Source organism: Humulus lupulus, chromosome 3 (genome assembly GCF_963169125.1).
Source record: "Humulus lupulus chromosome 3, drHumLupu1.1, whole genome shotgun sequence".
NCBI lineage: Eukaryota > Viridiplantae > Streptophyta > Magnoliopsida > Rosales > Cannabaceae > Humulus > Humulus lupulus.
Window position 1 is genome coordinate 55,332,875 of NC_084795.1, and position 21,531 is coordinate 55,354,405.

At 37.1% G+C, this 21,531-nt stretch overlaps 1 long non-coding RNA gene across 1 annotated transcript; it reads right to left on the minus strand.

Moving 5' to 3' along the window:
* Nucleotides 1-2,218: 2,218 nt before the first annotated feature.
* LOC133821129 (uncharacterized) lies at nt 2,219-5,300 on the minus strand. The gene is made up of 3 exons (XR_009887329.1): nt 5,146-5,300; nt 4,970-5,036; nt 2,219-2,555 (listed from the first exon to the last, which is right to left on the minus strand). It is a non-coding gene; the product is annotated as an uncharacterized LOC133821129 (long non-coding RNA).
* Nucleotides 5,301-21,531: the final 16,231 nt, after the last annotated feature.

A 21,531-nucleotide genomic window follows, 5' to 3' on the forward strand; every position in this document is an offset into this window, starting at 1 on the left:
CTATTGGCCACTTCATTCTACGTTAAGGCGAAAAATCTTAATGGCACCAGATTGTTATTGTTATTCTGTCCCGCCTTCCATTGTGGGCAATTCTTTCTCAAGTGTCCTGCCTGGCCGCACTTGAAGCATTTGTTGGTACCGGCCTGACACTCTCTTGGGTGTCTTTTCGAGCATTTAGGACAGATAGGATGCTCTACTCGATTGCCTTGTTAGTTCCCACGGTTTCGGTCATTGAAGCGGTTATTGCCGTTGCTATGGTTCTGAGAGTTGTGAATGTTGCTATTCGTTGCTGGAGGTCTAGGTCTTTTATCAACCCCACTATTCTGCCCTTCGTTAGCCTTTCTCTTGTTGCTCTTGGTGAAGTTGTTCTCTCTTCTAGCAGTATTATCCTTCCATATCCGTTCTTCCAAATATTCAGCTTCAAGAGCTCTATCCAGTACCTCTGCATAACTGACCACTTCAGCACTGGTCATCCTAACGTCCCTCGCGATCATCGATTTGAGTCCCCTTACTAACCTATGGACTTGCAATGCATCAGTTGGCACCACTTCAGGGGAAAATTTGGCAAATCGATCGAACTTCTGTACATAGTCAGTGACTGAAAGATTACCTTGTACCAGAGTTATAAATTTGTCAACCTTAGTTGCTAGCACAGCTGGACTATAGTACTTATTATTGAATGCCTGGAAAAAATCTGCCCATGTCATGGTATTCGGATCACAGGTTTGTTTAGTCACATCCCACCAAATCTGTGCATCCATCTTAAGTAAATAAACTGCACAGGAAACCCTTTGGCGATCATCTAACTCCATATGATCAAAAATAGCCTCAACCAACCTTAACCAATCTTCTGCCACCATTGGATCAGCTTTCCCCTCAAAAGTTGGTGGGGCTTGTTTCCTAAAGCGTTCATATACTGGTTCAAACCCATAGGTTACTGGTAGTGGTGCAGGTGGTGGTATTGGCGGCTGAGGTTGCGCCACTGGTACTTGAGGTATTTGGTGTGTTTGGGATGTTTGCGGTGCTTGTCTATCTTGAGCTAATTCCTCATCTCTCAATCTCAATTGTTCTTTTAACCTTGCTACCTCTGCGACTAGGTCCACAGATGGTGCTACTGGAGCTGCAGGTTAAACAGATGGCATTTCAACGTCAGGAGTGGCCGTAGTTTTAGACCTTGTGGAGGCACCCTTTCCTCTGCCTCTTCCTTATCCTCTTCCCTTTCCTCCTCTTCCTCTAGTCGACATGATGAGGTTCTAAGGAAATCAAAGGAAAATCATAAGGAAGGAACATTGCAAATTGGTTTGATAGATATTGCAAAATCATATATTCAAACCACATCATTTGCAACAAAATATCCATAGCATTCAAAATGTTTAAATTATTCCAAAATTAAACAATCCCAAAAGTGTTTAATTAATCAAAACATAAATCCCTTATGGTCTTAGAAAACTATTATTATTCCATCTTATTTATTAACACCCCATCCGACGATTACGAACTGGACTCTAGTCCTCAACGGTGGACTCGTCCCCTGAACTATAATAAAAAACGTTCTCCGGGATGTGGAAATAGCAGGGAGCGCTTGCCATAATCTCTATCCTCATGGTCAGACGTGGTATAGCTCGCAATACTTCCTCAACTACCAATTCTCCTTCCACGTCATGCACCATCTCCAAACTCTCTTCTATTCCGCCATCATCCGTCTTTACTAACACCAGCTCCAGACGACTAAAATCGTAATTTACTAGAAAATCACGAATCGCAAACTCCATGGTGCTAAACTCCAGGTCTTCTGGCACAGCATCATTCCATGATCGATTCAACTGTTGAAGAGCCTCCGAGTACATCGACAATGCTTCTCTCATCACCCAGAATTGCTCTATGTGCCATAGCAAGGCTCCCCATTTGTTCATGATTCCCTGACTGTGATCACAAACCTCCTTTGTCGTTTTCAAGACTACTATGCACCAATCGTAGGGGTCCTCATCAAGCTGGACTTTAGGAATTGTGCGGATCTCCTTAAGCAATTATTTCTTAGTCGTTTTCAATATAGGACGCAACTTACTACTGCAGTTACGAACTACAAAAATTAAATAAAATGAAAACAAGTAATAGCACATAATACTTGTGACGCGGTGAAGTGAGATTTTCCCATCTTTAGCGTGTATGGGGAGGGGGTCCTTGGAAACATGGACAACCTGGCTCTGATACCATTTGTAAAACGCCATTAACTAGTACTTAATAAAACATTCACATTTTCAATGGTTTATAATAGAAAGCCACTTATTATAAAGGTTTCAGTGGGGTCTCGCTTAAAACATGCAAGTTGGGCCCAAAAGTTTAAAAAGAAAATATCAGTTTTATGCAAAGTTCTAAAACAAACAAAAGTTTAAGTCCCACTGATAATTTTAAGAAAATTCCACTAAACATAACATTATTGAAAATGGTGTTTAAAGTTGATCATTTCTCGTCCATAGGATGCCCCACGCCATACACACCAGGACGACAGAACTCCCCACATCACCACACGTGCCACAGAGAACCCTATTTGCTACCTGGAAGGGAAAGTAAGGGGGTGAGCTTAAAGCCCAATAAGGAAGTACAAACAACAAGCAAGTAAGATACAACAAATTACAAGCACTATCATTCATCTTTATACATCATAGCATCATCATATAATTGGTACCAATATTATAAACATAAACATATCTACGTCAGCATAATGCCACCATCATATCATCAACATCATAACATCATAACAAAATCATAAACATCACCAAACATCATAACATAATCATAAACAATTCCTTGTGAACATGGCCCGCTAACTTGTCCATGCCACCCTTTGAGGTAAATAAGAGTCTCGGGTTCCTGAATAACCTCAGCGCGTTCGCCCATGGAGTTACGTCTTCATATCCTTAGTAACTCGGGTTACGTCTTATTTATCTTTAGCAACCCATTTTGATGTATCGCGTTCATCACGCTAACATCCATTCATATCATACAACGTTTATACAAGCCAACATATCATCACATTATGGCATTCATAGTTCATAACATTTAATTCACACAACAGTCTTACCATTCATAATATAACAATCATAAATTCTATCTAACTTCCTTACCTCAGGTCCAAGCTAAGTAAAACCACAACTTCTCAACGAGCCTATACCATAATCAAAACGACATTCCTTAGCTCCATATAATTACTATTTTTCCCTCTCATATAACTCATGTGTGCATGGGCCATGCACACATGGTAGGAGTTACACACAACATACGCATATGCTTAATTACACATAAGGTCATAAAAATAATAATGCTCATTCTACCTATATTGCATGCACGATCTTTCTATAAAAACTACATGGTTGCATAATAGACATGATTTTGGACGTAAAAGTGAATTTTCTTGTAACATGCATACGTGGGAACGTTGCGTAAATGTGGCATTTAAAACGATAATTCCATGCGTCTTACTTCTATCGTTTTAAAAATAATAGACTTGTAGCATGTTTTGTTTACCATTGTTTATCTTCTTAAAATTACTAGGTTGATTAAATCTCCCAAAACATTCTTTTTATTTTATAAAAAAAAATTTATTTAGCCATTAAAAATATATAAATGACCCAATTATTATTTTTAAATTACAAAGAAAAGCAAAGGCTTGGAAAATATTTAAAAAAAGAAAAAGAAAATACCTATGATTATCATGTCACCTTAGAAAAATAACAATTTAATTTAAGTTAATATAATTACATAATTTGATGTGAGAAAAATAATAATTTTAAGTGTGAGAAAAATATATTTTGCTTGAATTATTTTTAATACTTAATTTTATGTAACATAAATTCATATGTGAAAAATTAAATAACTATTTTAAACTTTTTAAACTAAACTTTCAGCCATTATTTAAAAATCACAAGTGAATGAAATCCAACAATTTTATTAATCCAATTAAAGAAAATCATAACTTGTAAAATAACCACTCATATTATATTAAAAATATTACTTTTAAGTTTTACCATTATTTAGGTTATTTATTTATTTCAAAATACCAATCAAATTTCATTTTATTGAAACACTTTATACATTTTTAAACAAAAATTCTAGCAATCAAATTTATCATTAAAATCACCATCCTTATTTTTAAAACTCATATTGTCTAAAAAATATAACAAAAAATCTGTAGGTAATTATTTGTGCAAAAACATCATTTTAATTGTGAATTAAAACACCATTTTATTTTTACGAACACCACATATCATTAGAGTAATTCTTATGCATACATATGCTTATTTCATCAATCTTTTCACCATTTAAATCACAAAATCAGCAAGCATAAATCACCATGAATTTTATCTTTTACCTCATGTCTCATAAAATTCATACAAGATCGTTCATGTTTCATAAACACAATAATTCACAAATCCTAACATGCTCTTATTAGACAAATAATTCAAAGAACATAACTAAAACATATTCATATACAACCTTATAAAACCTTATTCTTTTTCTAATGAGTTCATGCATGAAACCCAACAAAATAATAATACAACATGCATGAATAACATAACACAAATCTTCATATATGCCTTTATATTAAACCTAACATGTGTCTATCATTTTTCATGCATACCATAATTTATTGATACATAATCTCATATACACCCTATCATGTTTCTTGATTCCCAATTGATTTTAAAACATACAAGAAAAACAATCATGCTTGAACATCACCCCTCGTCCGAAACATACATATATAAAATCATAAAATATCATCAACACCATATTTCAATAATCATCTCATTACACATATTATGAACATACAACAATAAAAATCAAACCAACACCATAAACCCCTACCCACGCCTATATCAATTTCCCATTCATCAACATATTGAGAAAAATATCCACAAATCCAAGAACCAAAGAGAACACCATAGCGTTAGGGGTAGAGTTTCAATACCTCTCTTGATTGTAAAATCAAGAACACAACTTGATCAACACCCAAGTGATAATCACCCTTGAATACCCTAGGATTTTTTAAACCCATGAAGAAGAAGAACATAGAAAAAGACTTAAGATAATGAGGAAGATAAACCTAAATCTTAAAACAACAAGGAATCATAAGAAAAACCATACCTAAGACCTCCTCCTTCTTCTTCCTTTCTTCTCCTCATTCTCTCTCGTTCACGCCTCTCTCTCTCTCTCTCCTTCTCTCTCTAATTTTGGCAGCCACAAGCAAAAGAATGCCAAGGCTTCCATACTCTCCTATTTATAGCCTCTAGTGACCTAACCTTAAGAAAATGACTAAAGTGTGAAAAGTCAAATTCCTATCCCATAATTTAAGTTAAATCCCATCATTTCCTCTCCTTACACCTCACCTAAACCCTTATCCTAATGTGAACCAAATCAAAAATAAATCTTGTCATCTTTTCCTACAAGATGACAACTTATATTTCTTTTCTTTTCTATTTTCTTTTCTTTTCATAATAAAAGGAAAAATGCTCAAGACTCACATTAGGTCTAGATTCATACTACCCTTTCCTTTTCTATAATGGGAAAAATAACTAAATAAATAAATAAAAGAAAAATAAAACACATTCACATACACACACACACATTTCGGTACACACTTAAAATAAAAAAAATTAACCTATTTTAATCACATCAATTGTCACACTTATCTAAAATGTAACACTAATAGTAAAATAAACAAGTTACACAATTATTCACATATTAAAAATAATTAATCAAACAAACATTTAACAAATTTAAATTCAAAAAGATTATACCAAACAATTCTAACAATTTATTTAGATTAACAAACAACTAAATAAAGCCAACAACAACTAAATAAAATAAACAACATTTAAATAAAATAATTCACCACACTTAACACTTAAATAAAATAAAACACAAAAATTTTAATAAACTAAAAAAACATTTTTGGTGCACAACATAACCTAAGGCAATAACTAGTCCAAATAAAAAATGGGGTAAGTTTCCTATTTGTCTTTATTTTCATTCACTTTATTTTTATTTGATTTTTCTTAATTAGAGGAAAATAAAGAGTGCATAAAAGATGACAACTCTTTTCCTATTTTAGCTAATAGTCATCCAATCTACTCACTCAATTTCCACACCAAAAAGGAAAAGAAATCACCCATTCCCACTATAGCCCACACGCCACTCCTCTCTTTCCACATATTTTATTTTCTTTTTAATTCTTTTAATTAAATAAAATAAATCAAATAAAAGGAAATAATGTGTAGGAAATTCTATTTCATGCTCAACATGCAACCATGCACATGCACATGCACACACCTAATCGCTAAGGTGCATCACTACCTTCCATTCACCATGGTGCATTCAATCGAAACTCATTTTCTTACTTAATTAAATAAATTATTAAATAAAACAACTAACAATTAAATTAAAAAAAAATAAAACAAAGCACAAAATTATTAAATCATGAATAAAAAATTGGTGTGTTACAATATACCCTTCTTAAAAGGAATTTCATCCTGAAATTCATTCTTACCAAATATCTCAGGGTATCTTTCTCTCATGTCTTCCTCCAATTCCCTTGTTGCTTCTCGTTCCGTACTATTCTTCCACAGGACCTTAACTAATGGAATCCTTTTGGATCTCAGTTCCTTGATTGCCTTTTCGATAGCATGCTAAGGTTTTTCATCATAACTTTGGTCCTGCTTCAGCTATAATGGCTCATAACTCACGACGTGAGAGGGATCTGACACGTACTTACGCAACATCGAGCTGTGAAAGACATTATGTGTTTCGACTAGTGTTGCGGCAGTGCTGAACGGTATGCAACTTGCCCTACCCTGTCAAAAATCTCAAACGGACCTATATATCTCGGGCTCAACTTCCCTTTCCTTCCAAAATGCATAACACCTTTCATCGACGAGACTCTCAAGAACACAAATTCGCCCACTGAAAACTCAATGTCCCTTCTCTTAAAGTTCGCGCAACTCTTTTGCCTACTTTGAGCTGTGTGCATCCTTTGGCAAATTTTCTCGATCGCCTCACTGGCTTCCATAACTGCTTTGGAGCCTAATATCTGCTTCTCCCCAACCTCTTCCCAGTGCAAAGGAGATTTACACTTACACCCATAAAGCATCTCATAGGGAGTCATCCCAATAGTGGATTAACAATTATTGTTATAGGAGAACTCCATCAGGGACTCCAAGACTCTGAAAAGTAAAATGCACAACATCTCAACATATCTTCTAGAATATGTATAGTCCTCTCAGACTGCCCATCGATCTGGGGATGGAAAAAGGTACTCAACTTTGACCTCATACCCATTGCTTTCTGTAATCCCTTCCAAAAGTTTGATGTGAATACTGACCCTCGATAAGAAATTATCGACTTTGGAACCCCATGAAGCCTCACTATGTTTCTCACATACAACTCTACATATTTGTTCACTGAGTAAGTGGTCTTGAATAGTAGAAATTGGGCGGAATTAGTGAGCCTATCCACTATTACCCAAGCATAATCATGTTGTTTTGAGGTCCTAGGTAGCCCTACCACAAAATCCATTGCTATATCTTCCCATTTCCATTTTGGAATGTAAAGCAGTTGAAGTAGCCCTACTTACCTTTGTTGCTCTGCTTTGACTTGCTGACAAGTCAAATATCTAGCAACAAACTCAGCAACATCCTTCATTCCAGGCCACAAATACAATGCCTTAAGATATTGGTACATCTTTGTTGAACCTGGATGTAAGGAATAGGGTGTTGTGTGCGCCTTCTTCATAATACCCTCCTTAATCTCATCATTGTTAGGCACACAGATCGTATCCTTATATCGCAGCATTCCACTGATTGACATAGTGAAATCCCCGCTATCACCCTTTTATACCAACGCCTCCTGCTTTATTAGGGCTTCATCTACTTTCTGTCCTTCTCTAATTTGTTTTAATAGGGAGGATTAGAACATGAGGTTTGCTAGGCCTCCTGTCACGAACTCAATACCGACGTTTATAGTCTCCTTCTATAGAGGCACCTCTATAATGCTTAGAACTGAGATACTTCCATGTTCTCGCCTACTCAATGCATACGCAACTACATTGGCCTTCCCTGGGTGGTATAGAATTTCGCAATCATAGTCTTTCACTAGTTCTAACCACCTCCACCATCTCATATTCAGTTCCTTTTGAGTGAAGAGGTATTTCAGACTTTTATGATCGGTGTAAATTTTGCACTTATCCCCATAAAGCTGATGTCTCCATATCATTAGTGTGAACACCACTGCTGCTAACTCAAGATCATGGGTGGGATACCATTTCTCATAGTCCTTGAGTTGTCTTGATGCTTAAGCTAGCACCTTCCCATCCAACATCAACACACACCCTAAGTTGTTCTTTGATGCATCACAATATACCACGAATTTCCCGCCCATTATGGGAACACAAAGGACGGGTGCAAAGATCAACTTATCCTTCATAGTCTAAAAGCTTTCTTCACATTTCTTGGGCCATATGAACTTTGATGTTTGCAGGTCAAGTTGGTCAAGGGTGTGACAATCTTTGAAAAACCCTTAACAAACTTCCAGTAATAACCTGCTAACCCTAAGAAACTTTGAACCTCTAAGGCATTCTTTGGCTGGGCCCAGTCTCTAATTGCCTCGATCTTTAATGTATCCATTGTTATTCCATTCTTTGACACTATATGCCCTAGGAAAGTTAATTGTTCCAACCAAAACTCACAAGTGCTCTTCACTCTCCTCCTTAGAGAACTTTGTGTATAACTGATGTTCTCATGGTCTTTTTAGGGTCAACCTCAAGTGCTCCTCACTCTCCTCCTTTTTCTTTGAGTAGATAAGGATATTGTCTATAAAAACTACTGCAAACTTATCCACGTAGTCCTTAAATACCCTGTTCATCATGTCCATGAATGCTGCTGGGGCATTAGTGAGTCCAAAAGACATCACTAGGAACTTAAAATGGTCGTAGTAAGTTCTGAAAGCCATCTTAGGAATGTCTCCCTCCTTTACTTTCAACGGATGGTACTCGGATCGCAGATCAATCTTTGAGAATACTACTGCCCCTCGCAGGTGATAAAAAAGGTCATCTATCCTAGGCAAAGGATATTTGATCTTAATGGTAATCTTATTGAGTTCTCAGCAATCGATGCACATTCTCATGCTCCCATCCATCTTTTTTGCAAATAGGAGTGGTGCCCCCCATGGAGAATAACTAGGTCTTATGAACCCATTATCCAACAATTCTTGTAGTTAGGTCTTGAGTTCCTTTCACTCTGCTGGTGCCATTTGATAGGGTGCTTTAGATATTGGTGTTGTTTCTGGTGCAAGTTCAATCATAAATTCAATTTCTCTGTCTAGGGGTAAACCTAGTAATTCCTTGGGAAACACTTCCAGAAACACACAAATGATATGAACATTCTCTGTTTTCAATTCTATCTCCTTGGATTTATCCACCACATTTGTCAGATATGCCAAATACCCATGTTGCATCATATTCTGTGCTTCTGGTGTCGTTATTATGGGTGTACAAAAACCAACTACTTCTCCCTTAAAAGAAAGGAGTTCTTCTTCTTCTAGTCTGAACTCCATGGTCTTTTTCCGACAATAAATCGTCGCTCCATGTTTGGATAACTAATCCATGCCAAGTATGGCATCATGCACTACACCAAATAACCCTTTCCACAACATTTAAGTATAACTCTTTTAAAAAAGTGTTATCCTAAACCCATAAAATTTGGCAGGGCATCAAAAAATGGCGCAAAAATTCATTAATTGGCGGCAAATGAAATATTTGGGCCAAATATTGTATTATTTCACTTGCTATTCTCATTTTCTAAATCTACATATCTCATTCTCTCTCTTAACTCTCTGTCTCCCTCACATCTATCTAAACCTAGCAGAAATCTCCCTACCCAAACCCCAAATTTTCCCAAACCTCCGAGACCTCTCTAAAAAAATTTCCAAACTTTCCGAGAGAAAATTCTCCAAATTTCCCAGAAATTTCCCCACAGCCTCAAACTCCCAGCTCTCCCTACCTCTCATCGAAATCCCAAAATTCTAGTCCTCTACTAATAATCTTTATCCTGTGCCGTTTTGGTCTGCTTCTGAGCTTGGTGGTGGTGGTGGTCCCTTTGACTTGCTCCGTCATTTCGGTCGCTGATGTTGGTGTCGTATGAAGTCGTTTGGATCATGGTGGAGGTTGGTGGAGCTAGCAATGAGACTGATTCGATCCTCGCCAAGTCGGGACTCCGGACCATTCATGTTGGATTCGAGCAGCGGATGCCGAATTCTTGGGAGGGTCATCATCGATTGGAGGCTCGGATGAGGCTTCATGCATTGAAGTGAGTTCATGGTACTTTTGCTCAGCTCAGTTGTTGATTTTAGCGTTTATGTTAGTTTTGTTTCCAAAATTGATCTACATTTATGATACTTGATCTAGAAAATCTGAGAAATTTACCAATTGAAGTAACCAAGATGAACTCTTTAACATTTAGGTTACTAAGTAGTGTGTAAATTATAATTGATCCATTCGTGTTGTATGTGTAAATTATAATTGATCCATTCGTGTTGTATGTGTAAATTATAATTGATCCATTCGTGTTGTATGATCCACAGTCTCTTTATTTATCTCGCCAAATCCCCAAACCCTCTCCTCCTCTCACTCAACGTTACCTATTTCTCACCACTTCTCTCTTTCTCTCGCTGCCTCTTTCTCTTTCACACGGAATCCCCAGGTATGTGTAATCTTTTTCTTGTTTTTTTTTTCTTGGTTACCTTTCACTTTCTCTCACTCAGGGTATCTCCGGTTTTTGTCCCTCTCTCAGTTACTATAAGCTTTTTTTTTTTAATATCCATTTTTGTATTTATGGGGTATTTTTATGCTCCCGTCTCTCTGCTGTGCTCTTAATTTGTGTTTTTTTTTTCGGCCTCACTTCATTACAATTATGGTTGGAAAAAGTTGATTTAGGGCTTGATTTAAACTTTCAAAAAAGGAGAAAGATCTCTAGAAACTGAATAAGAAGGTATATTCTTTTCAGATATTCTGTTTGTTATTTCAAATATTATGCTTGATCTATATACATGTATGTGCTATATATATGTGTGTAAATTTCCTTATTAATTTTCTGTGCATTTTATACGCTTATGTTTAATTGTTTTTAATATGATTTATTATAATGTGTGTATACATGTGAAATAAAGAATAAAAACAAGAGCATCTCTCTTGTTCGATTTGGGTCTTCCTTGCACAATTGGGTGTTGGTCAATTAGGGTTGATATTTGAGGTGTTGAATGCAGCCGTGAGGTGTGAGTTTTTAGACTGGAGTGACTATATTTGTACTTTAGGTCTTGGTTATATAGATTATCACCATTTTTATAGATTTTCACATATAACCATTTCTTTGCTCTTTTCTTCTTTCAATTGAGGTACATGTCTTCTCTTCTCCACTCTATTTAAGTGTGTGGTGGTACATTTTTAGAAGCTCTCTTTCCATTTGTGAGTTAAACGACATCATGGAATGTTAACTTTGCTTGATTTTTTAACTATGTCAATATATACACAAAGGGTCTCCAATTCAGCAACTACTTTAGCATACTTTTGAATGATTATGTTGGCCTATACTTATTTAGCACACTTATCATCTTATATGTGAACTTATCACAATTATTTATATCAGCTGATTCTAAATCATTTACTACTCAGTGGACATTGCTTTTGCCAACCTGTGATATATTACAACCAAGGTGAAGAATTAACTCTTCCAAACTATCATTATACTTGATTCTCAAGTCTTAAATTACAATTTCCACATATTTCTGGTGTAGGTATTCTTTACTTGATTCAGTGGGAAATCCATGGTAGATTGCTGGTGTCCTTGTTCAAAATTCTCATGCTTTTGATAACTCATTCCCATGAAAACAGTCTTTAATTAATGTATAGTAAGTTTATCCTTTAATAGACTTGTTAAAGAATTCAAAACAGTACATAGGTACAGGTTACATCCAACTACTTTTTAATTCTTTCAATTCATCCTCAAATGTGAACAAGTAATTTTACTTGCTTTTGCCATGTTCTTCTTTATTCTAATTTTTGTGTATATATAAATAAATTAGCAAGGTGATTCTATACTCTCTGTTCTCTATTCGCACCTTTCTTTCCTCACTTATTTTGTTCTTACTTTGATACAAGTTTAGGTTCATATTTTAAATTATTTGAATATGGCAGTTTTAATTATTAATAGTCCTTTAGATTCGGGCTGTGTTCATTTTTGTGTTTGTGTGAGTTTTTGGATTTTTCATTAACTTTACTGTATAATTATTTATTTTACAGCACTTTTATAGTCTAATTATTGATTATGAGCTCTCTTTTTGTTGGTTGGTTTGTTAGTACTGATACTTTACAAGGATGATTGACCTAGCTGCTGATTATTGTCCATAATTCATTCTATAATTAAGACTGAAAGTATGCTTTTTAGTTTGGAAAATTACAAGAGATGAACATCCATACTCTAATTTTAGTCTTACAAGAGATGTGTTATATGTTATTTTCATTATAAATTCTATCTTATGTTGTTTATCCTTGTATAATGCAAATGCTAAAGAAGCTAAGCAAATAATTACGTGGTGAGGATTGGAATTGGAACAACTTAAACACATTATGTTTGGCAATAGGGTCTACATTTGGTTCGAAGATGGAATAATAGGTACATTTTTTAGCTTACCTTATAAATATTATTTCTACTCATTTTTTGTTTGTTATCAATGTTTATACTTTCTGATTCAACTATAAATGGTAACATGTCTTGTAAAATTGAATATGCAGTATAGAAAAGGTGGAAAAGATTTGGACTAAAAGCTTCTGCAGCAATACCTGCTAGGCTGTGTGTTTTGCTTTAATGGGCATTGGCAGCTCATTTCATGCTCAAGAAACTGCTGTGAGTGGGTAGAGGTAGGTTTTCTTGCCTTATACCTATTGTCCTTTGCTTCTTTGAAAAAGTTCTGGGTTAGTTTTGGAATGTTTGTTTATATTGAGGTTCAAGGTAGTGTAAGGAAACTGTGGTCTAGGTTACTCTTGAACTAATGGTCAATGCCCCACAAGTGTATGACAAAATGATCCAAAGAAACTGTATATTGATAACTCTAGGATTTAGAGTTATTTTTATAATCTTTGAACTTGCTTTTCAAAACTAAAAAGAGTAATGAGTCCTTATTTCATGTAATTTTGTCAGTTTTAGTGTGTTATTCTAGGTAGTGAGTCTGGGTAGGAGTTAGGTTTGTATTGTAATATTTTTCAGTGTTTTTTATGTAAATTACTGTGTTTGTGTTAAGCAGGAAAGGAGGCTGGAATAGGTAATCGGGAACTTTGGATCAAGAAGGGGAACAAATCTAGAAATAGCATGTTGCTGTTCTATCAATGCTATATCAACCACAACGTAGCAATCGGCAGGGACCAGTGAAGAATCGTGACAAATTCCAGCTGGACTTAATGAAGAATAAGTGATGCCTAGGTGGCGAGATTGTTGTACAATGAGTCAGCTGGATGGTGTGGCAGAGGACAAGAGGGCACAATTGACTTTGACTTACTAATTAGGGTAAACCAAGTACCCTAAAGGGGAGGCAGCCGAAATATTGAGGGGACGGATCATTTTTGGAGGATTCTGACTATTTTTTTCACTAAGAAAAGTACAGAGAGAAGTAGAAAGAAAGAAGAAGAAGGGAGTACGAAATAGGAGAGGAAAAAGAAGACAGACGCCTAAGGGGGACTAGAGCTCAACACTCAATTCTCTCTAATCTCTATTTCTCTTTAATTTTGTATTATTTTCTCATCTCAATTTCTATTCAAACTCCATGGAAATATTCTGTATTGGTTTTATGTTTACAATTTCAGCTATGAACTAACACTCTAAAGATTTGGGTGGTTATGAACCCTTATGTATGAACTAAATTTCTAAATGCATGGTGAAGTTGTTTATGTCATAGTTCAATTGAATGTGCTGTAATGTTAATTGAATGTTAATTACTGGCCATATTTAGCATTTATTAAGTTAGATCTAACTTGGAAAAGGGAAGTCTAGCTGAACCCATTCAATTGATGCAAGAGATTCATCTATTTTTAGGTGATTTTTAGTAGTGGAATAGGACTATTTTGCTGCCTTGTATAACTTAAAGATTTGGTGCTTGATGGATTGTTTATAGTTTGTTTTAATAAAGGAATGTATTGAGGGAGGTTATAAACAACAGATAGTAAGTTTTGGGAAAAACTCACTGGGTTTTACGAAATCTGTTAACTGTGACATAAATTGCTCAACCATTGCTGTAGCAACTGGAACGAACCAAGGGGAATTAACCACCTAAATCTATTTTTCTCATATCTGAAATCCACCCAGAATTCTTTCATTTTAATCTCTTATTTTTAGTTGAATTAATTTGCTCATTTGCATTTATTTTCAGAATTAATTACACAACCTTTCTCTTGATTTGGTTACTGTATTATAACCTGTTTTTGGTTGATTTTACATTAATTTAGTTGAAAAGTCCCTGTGGAGACGAACTTTGATACATTATCACTGTATTACTTGTTGTCGATTGTGTATACTTGCGCATATTTTAATCGTTAGAAAATTTACAACAAGTTTTTGGCGCCGTTGCCGGGGACTTTAAAATTAAATTCTGTTTTATCAACTATTTTACAGTTTATTTTCATTGTTTTTAATCTTGTTGGTTCGGGTTGTGCAATCTCAGGTACCTACAGTGTATGAACCAGCAAGAGGACAGTGAACTTGCTCCGATTGACCCCGAGATCGAACGCACTTTCAGAAAAAGGAGAAAAGATCAAAAGGCTCAAAGCCGAGGCACCATGGCTGAACGTGTTGATGATGAGGGGGATGGCCAGCAAGTCACTAATCCCATTTTTTTGGCAGATGACAGAGCCAGAGCAATACGGGAATACGCTGCCCCCATGTTTAATGAGCTAAATCCAGGCATTGTGAGGCCAGAAATACAAGCAGCTCAATTCGAGCTCAAGCCAGTGATGTTTCAAATGCTCCAAACCGTGGGGCAGTTCAGCGGGATGCCGACGGAGGATCCTCATCTTCACCTTCGTTCATTCTTGGAGGTGAGCGATTCCTTTAAGCTTCAAGGAGTGAGTGAAGAAGCATTAAGGCTGAAGCTATTTCCTGGAAAGCTTAAGTCCCGTTGGTCTAGACCATTTACTGTGATGGAAGTGTATCCATTTGGAGCTGTCCTGGTGAAAGATGAAAACTCGGGAAGAGAATTCACAGTTAACGGACAGCGGCTGAAACATTATCTTGGTGGGGAGGTTGACAGAGAAAAGACCTCCGTCAGTTTGAAGGATGTTTGAAGGAGAAAGGCTATGGGTTGCCATGCATTTCTTGTAGCACATTTGGGCAACCCATGAGTGAAAGAGACAGTTGTAAATAAATAAAGTTAAATTCTGGAAGGAAGTCAGGATCTGGGAAAATTTGGAATCTGGGAAAGACATTAAGTTTGGGGTGTAGAAGTATTGCCCAGTTGCTATAGCAATTCGTTTAGCAATTGCTGGGCAGTAATTTGTCAAAGCTGGATTCAAAAACGAGAAGTATCGGGCTCGAAGCTGGGGAACTTGGGGCTGTGTGAATTAATGGGCACGTGGTCGAAAAGAAAGCAACATTTTAAGTGAGCCAATGATTGGGAGATAAGTATTCAATCATTGGGCTTATTTAAAGAATTAGTGGGACCACTTAAAGAATTAAAACAAAAGGAGATCCATTTGCAAATTTGTTTTTGGGGATTAATTATTCAAGTCAAAAAGGGCCCCATGCATTTTAATATTCGGCCAGACCAGATGGGTTTTGGGCTGACTTATATAGAGTCAACTGGGCCCCTATGACACTTAGTTGCCTCTTACACTCGGTAGGCCCAAGAAGCCACCATTGACTCACCATTGGCCCACAAAGTTAACCCTACCCCTTCCTCATTCTCACTCCGAGCCGCCTCAGCTGCACCAGTCCCTTGCTTCGCACCCAGTCGTGAACCGACGCCCACGGCCCTGCCGCCCAAACCGACCACCACGTACCTCGCACCTCCCTGATCTAAGCCGCCATTAGCCCAAGCCTCCAGTGCACGAACCAATTCCCATTTCCCCGTACCTCTACTCCGCACCACACCAGCTCCGTCGCTTCAACCCGACCGAGACCACGAACCACCTCATGTCAACAGCCACCGCCCATACATCCTCCACAACCCGACCACTCACAAGGCCACTTCCGGCAAACCAGGCAGACCGAGCCAGCTGCTGCGAAAACACCACACGCATTCACAGCTGCACGATCCCATTCGTCCACCACCTCTGCCCAGTGACGTGAGCCCAAGCCACTTGCCGCACTCAAACAATCTCCACCACTAAGTAAGCCATTTCCCTTGTTTACTCATCCCTACATACGAACCATACTCTGCCTAACCACCATCCACAGCCATTCCTTTCCAACATTACCCAGAAATCAACCATCAACCCAGCAATATCAAGCCCTCTGCCCGAACCAATTGCGTGCCCATTACCCAGCCCCCAACCGAAGCTATTCCCTTTCCCCATCCACAAATGCCGAGAGTCAAATCAGTTGCTCATAGAGAGAAAGGAAAAAGGCGGCAGTTTACTGAAGTGGCCAAGTTCTATTGCCCAGTTGCAGAGGCGAAGTACAACAATCAAGTTGTTCATCGCGAGTTGTACGTGGAGCGGGGCCTCGTGGCAGATTCAGAGGGCCTCCAAGAGTTACCCGAATGGTTACAGGAAACAATTGCTGACAAGGGGTGGGCTAAAGTTGTTATGACACCGGAACCAGCTATCACTGAAGTTGTTCGCGAGTTCTACGCGAATTTCTTATCTCAGGAATGGCCCACCATCGTCATAGTGCGTGAAGTGCCAGTCTCATTCACTGCAGAGGCAATTAATAACCTCTTTGGGCTCGAGACAGGGCAATGTGTGTTCTCCAAGAACAGAGGAGAGATTCGGGGGGATGAGTTGGTTGAAGTAATGGAAAATGTCGCTCCAGGTGATGTCTGGGATGTCGATGAACAGGACAACCTGCGGCTTAGACGGACGGATTTAGAGCACGAGCTGAAGTGTCTCTATTCATTTGTGCAGACCACTTTATGCCCAACTTCGCACAATTCCACTGTTAGCAAAGCCCGAGCTTTCATGTTATACTGCCTTCGGAAGGGGTTACCAGTGGATGTTGGCACAGTCTTAGCGCGGGAAATTTTTGAGTGGGCGCAGCGGGGCAAAGGGAAGCTATTTTTACCAGCCACTATTACTGCCTTATGTCGAGATGCTGGTGTCCCGGTATGGCCCGAAGAGGGGCTGTTGCATCCTAGAGCGGCAGTGAGTTTTGGCCCGGCCCGCGCTTCGAGGACTCATTGTGCCTCTGCCTTCCCCTCAGTGAATGACCCTGCTGCCCCTGTCGACAATGCCCTCATGGAGCGGTTTGCTCAGTACGAGATGATGCAGCATCAAATGCATCATCGGCAGAACGAACTTTGTGACAGAATGCAAGCATTTTGGCAGTACGAGCAACAAAGAGACGACATCGTGGAGCGTACATTCAAAAAGCTAACTCCCAGGATGGTTCCACAGTTCCCGCAGCAGCTCCTCGACCCATGGGCGGACTACTCAGCCCCTGCTCCCAATCCGGAAGCTCCCGAGGAGGACTCCGAGTAACAGGGGGTTTCCTTTCCATGCTTCTATTTTTAGCTTCTGTACTGTGTTTTGCATTTTTTTCTGTCTGTTAGTTGTTAAGTTATCTAGTGTCCAGCTACTGTTTTTTTTGTGGTTTTGTTTGTGTGTGTTGTCCAATGTGTCTTTGAGAGATTTGATGATTTAGTCTGGCTTAGTGTACTGCTCGATGATGAATTTTTTCCGCTCACTCCATTTGTGTTTGCTGCTTGGATTTTATATGTTGTTCATGCTTGATGATTTGCTAGGATATCATTGATGTTTCCTTTTAGTCTCTCCTCAATAGTTTTATACTTTTGTTTTCCCACCATACTTTGAATTTTTCAAATGACTGCTGCATATGTAATTTTAGCATCTAGAATTGGTTAGTGCATTTCCTTGAGGCGAAATCCTAGCTAGACTTATCCCTCAGACATGATTTAGGCCATCTTTGGACGTTTGGGCCTTTCTAGCCTTCCTTAAACGAATATTTTCCCTTAGTCACCCAATTTTTGAGCCGATTAGCCTATTTTTGTTATTCAACCCGATCTTGCATACCCATTACCCCTTTAATACACTTTCCATGCATGTCCCAACTTAATTGCTATCACTTGTCAAGAACCGATTCTTTGCACTAAGTTTGGGGTGAGTGTGGTGAGTGTAGCTTGTGGCGAGCTAATTCAGGATTACCATTTTAGCCACATTGGGGACAATGTTGGGTTGTAAGTTTGGGGTGGGGGAATTAGCTCACAAGACAAACACATATATACAATCCAACTAATTCTCTTGCTATATGTTATACAGTTTATTTTACTTGTCTTTAGTGTTTCCTTGCATAAACAGAAAAAAATAATAATAATTAAAACAGAAAAAAAAAAAAATATTATTAAAAAAAAAAAATATAGTAGAAAAGTTCAGAAATAATAGCAAGAGAAGTGCATTAGAGCAATATGTCTTTGTGAGTATAAAAGAAATGTTGGGGAAGTGAGTTTGAGAGATATAAATCATAATAAGGAGGCTCGGTTTTTGACAAGTGAGGTGGTTAGGTTTTAAGCTAGTTAAAAGACATCCTTTACCATACCCTAGACCAAGCCTTACATTACAAGCTTAGTAAAGTCCTATTGATCAAGGGGATAAGTTTAGACTACATTAGTGGAGAGGAGTGCACTAATCCGACATATGGAGCTATAATGAATGTCAAAATCAAAGGGTAGTTGTAGAGAAATTCAAAGTTGTGGTGGGATGCAATTGTATACACTATTGATTAGGTGACTTTGAGGAGATATTAGTGATATCCTGGGTACTGAAATTGAGAAAAATAGCATATAAAGTCAAGGCATAAACACTGCATCATTTCATTCCATTCCACTTTTCTGAGAGCAACTTGTTCACTAAGCCATATTGAATTATTTAGATCTCTCTCTCATGTTTTATGGCGTCTGTGTGTATGTTTGGTTTTGTGTGTGTGTTTTTATTTATTTCTGTTTTATCATTACTCGAGGACGAGCAATAGGTCAAGTTTGGGGTGTTGATAACTCTAGGAATTAGAGTTATTTTTATAATCTTTGAACTTGCTTTTCAAAACTAAAAAGAGTAATGAGTCCTTATTTCATGTAATTTTGTCAGTTTTAGTGTGTTATTCTAGGTAGTGAGTCTGGGTAGGAGTTAGGTTTGTATTGTAATATTTTTCAGTGTTTTTTATGTAAATTACTGTGTTTGTGTTAAGCAGGAAAGGAGGCTGGAATAGGTAATCGGGAACTTTGGATCAAGAAGGGGAACAAATCTGGAAATAGCATGTTGCTGTTCTATCAATGCTATATCAACCACAACGTAGCAATCGGCAGGGACCAGTGAAGAATCGTGACAAATTCCAGCTGGACTTAATGAAGAATAAGTGATGCCTAGGTGGCGAGATTGTTGTACAATGAGTCAGCTGGATGGTGTGGCAGAGGACAAGAGGGCACAATTGACTTTGACTTACTAATTAGGGTAAACCAAGTACCCTAAAGGGGAGGCAGCCGAAATATTGAGGGGACGGATCATTTTTGGAGGATTCTGACTATTTTTTTCACTAAGAAAAGTACAGAGAGAAGTAGAAAGAAAGAAGAAGAAAGGAGTACGAAATAGGAGAGGAAAAAGAAGACAGACGCCTAAGGGGGACTAGAGCTCAACACTCAATTCTCTCTAATCTCTATTTCTCTTTAATTTTGTATTATTTTCTCATCTCAATTTCTGATCAAACTCCATGGAAATATTTTGTACTGGTTTTATGTTTACAATTTCAGCTATGAACTAACACTCTAAAGATTTGGGTGGTTATGAACCCTTATGTATGAACTAAATTTCTAAATGCATGGTGAAGTTGTTTATGTCATTGTTCAATTGAATGTGCTGTAATGTTAATTGAATGTTAATTACTGGCCATATTTAGCATTTATTAAGTTAGATCTAACTTGGAAAAGGGAAGTCTAGCTGAACCCATTCAATTGATGCAAGAGATTCATCTATTTTTAGGTGATTTTTAGTAGTGGAATAGGACTATTTTGCTGCCTTGTATAACTTAAAGATTTGGTGCTTGATGGATTGTTTATAGTTTGTTTTAATAAAGGAATGTATTGAGGGAGGTTATAAACAACAGATAGTAAGTTTTGGGAAAAACTCACTGGGTTTTACGAAATCTGTTAACTGTGACATAAATTGCTCAACCATTGCTGTAGCAACTGGAACGAACCAAGGGGAATTAACCACCTAAATCTATTTTTCTCATATCTGAAATCCACCCAGAATTCTTTCATTTTAATCTCTGATTTTTAGTTGAATTAATTTGCTCATTTGCATTTATTTTCATAATTAATTACACAACCTTTCTCTTGATTTGGTTACTGTATTATAAGCTATTTTTGGTTGATTTTACATTAATTTAGTTGAAAAGTCCCTGTGGAGACGAACTTTGATACATTATCACTGTATTACTTGTTGTCGATTGTGTATACTTGCGCATATTTTAATCGTTAGAAAATTTACAACATATATACATTATGATCTTGGACAGATAGAATATGTTGTATGAGCCCTTTGGTTTAATGAAGTATTCAAGATAGTTTTAGAGGGTGAGCTATATATTTCTCGGCTAATAATATAAGTCTTGAGACAGAGAAAAGGTAGAGGAGAAAGAAAAGATGCATAGTCTCAGTGAACAATATACTTTTTAAAATAGTAGTTAACAATGTTGCTTTGTTTAATTTTTATTTCGTAGAAAAAAATTAAAGCTCCCATGATCAAGGATATGATTCAAATTCTTTTGTCTCTTAGTCTAATTGCTCTGTTTTTATGGTAATCAATTAGTTCCTAAAATACACATTATCTAAAACATACCTCTGTTATTTGGAATAGAGTAAAGGAGATTCATTATTTTTGAGCTTTTCTTTTCAAGTCTACTTGATTTAGTAATGGGTGAACATGATTTAGCTCTGAGCCTTCTATCGCTAATCCCACGGTTTTCTTCTCATCTTCAAGTTCAGTTAATATAAAAAAAAACTCCTACATTTGGTCTTGCAATTCTGTTGAGATTTAGAAATTTTCCTTGTCTTTAACAATTCCTGGTTGATTTGGTTGGGTGCACAGACAAAAGCAGTATGGGTGTTCTTTGCCTAGAGTTCTCTTTTTTTTTCTTTTCTCTTTTTTGAGAAAGAGAGATGAAGACAGATTTGAAAATGAAGAAGGAAAAAAATGAGAGCAGTGAAAATTTTGTGGGATTTCAGATAATTTTTAAACAAAACAAACATAAATGCCCAAAGCTTTTTTAATCC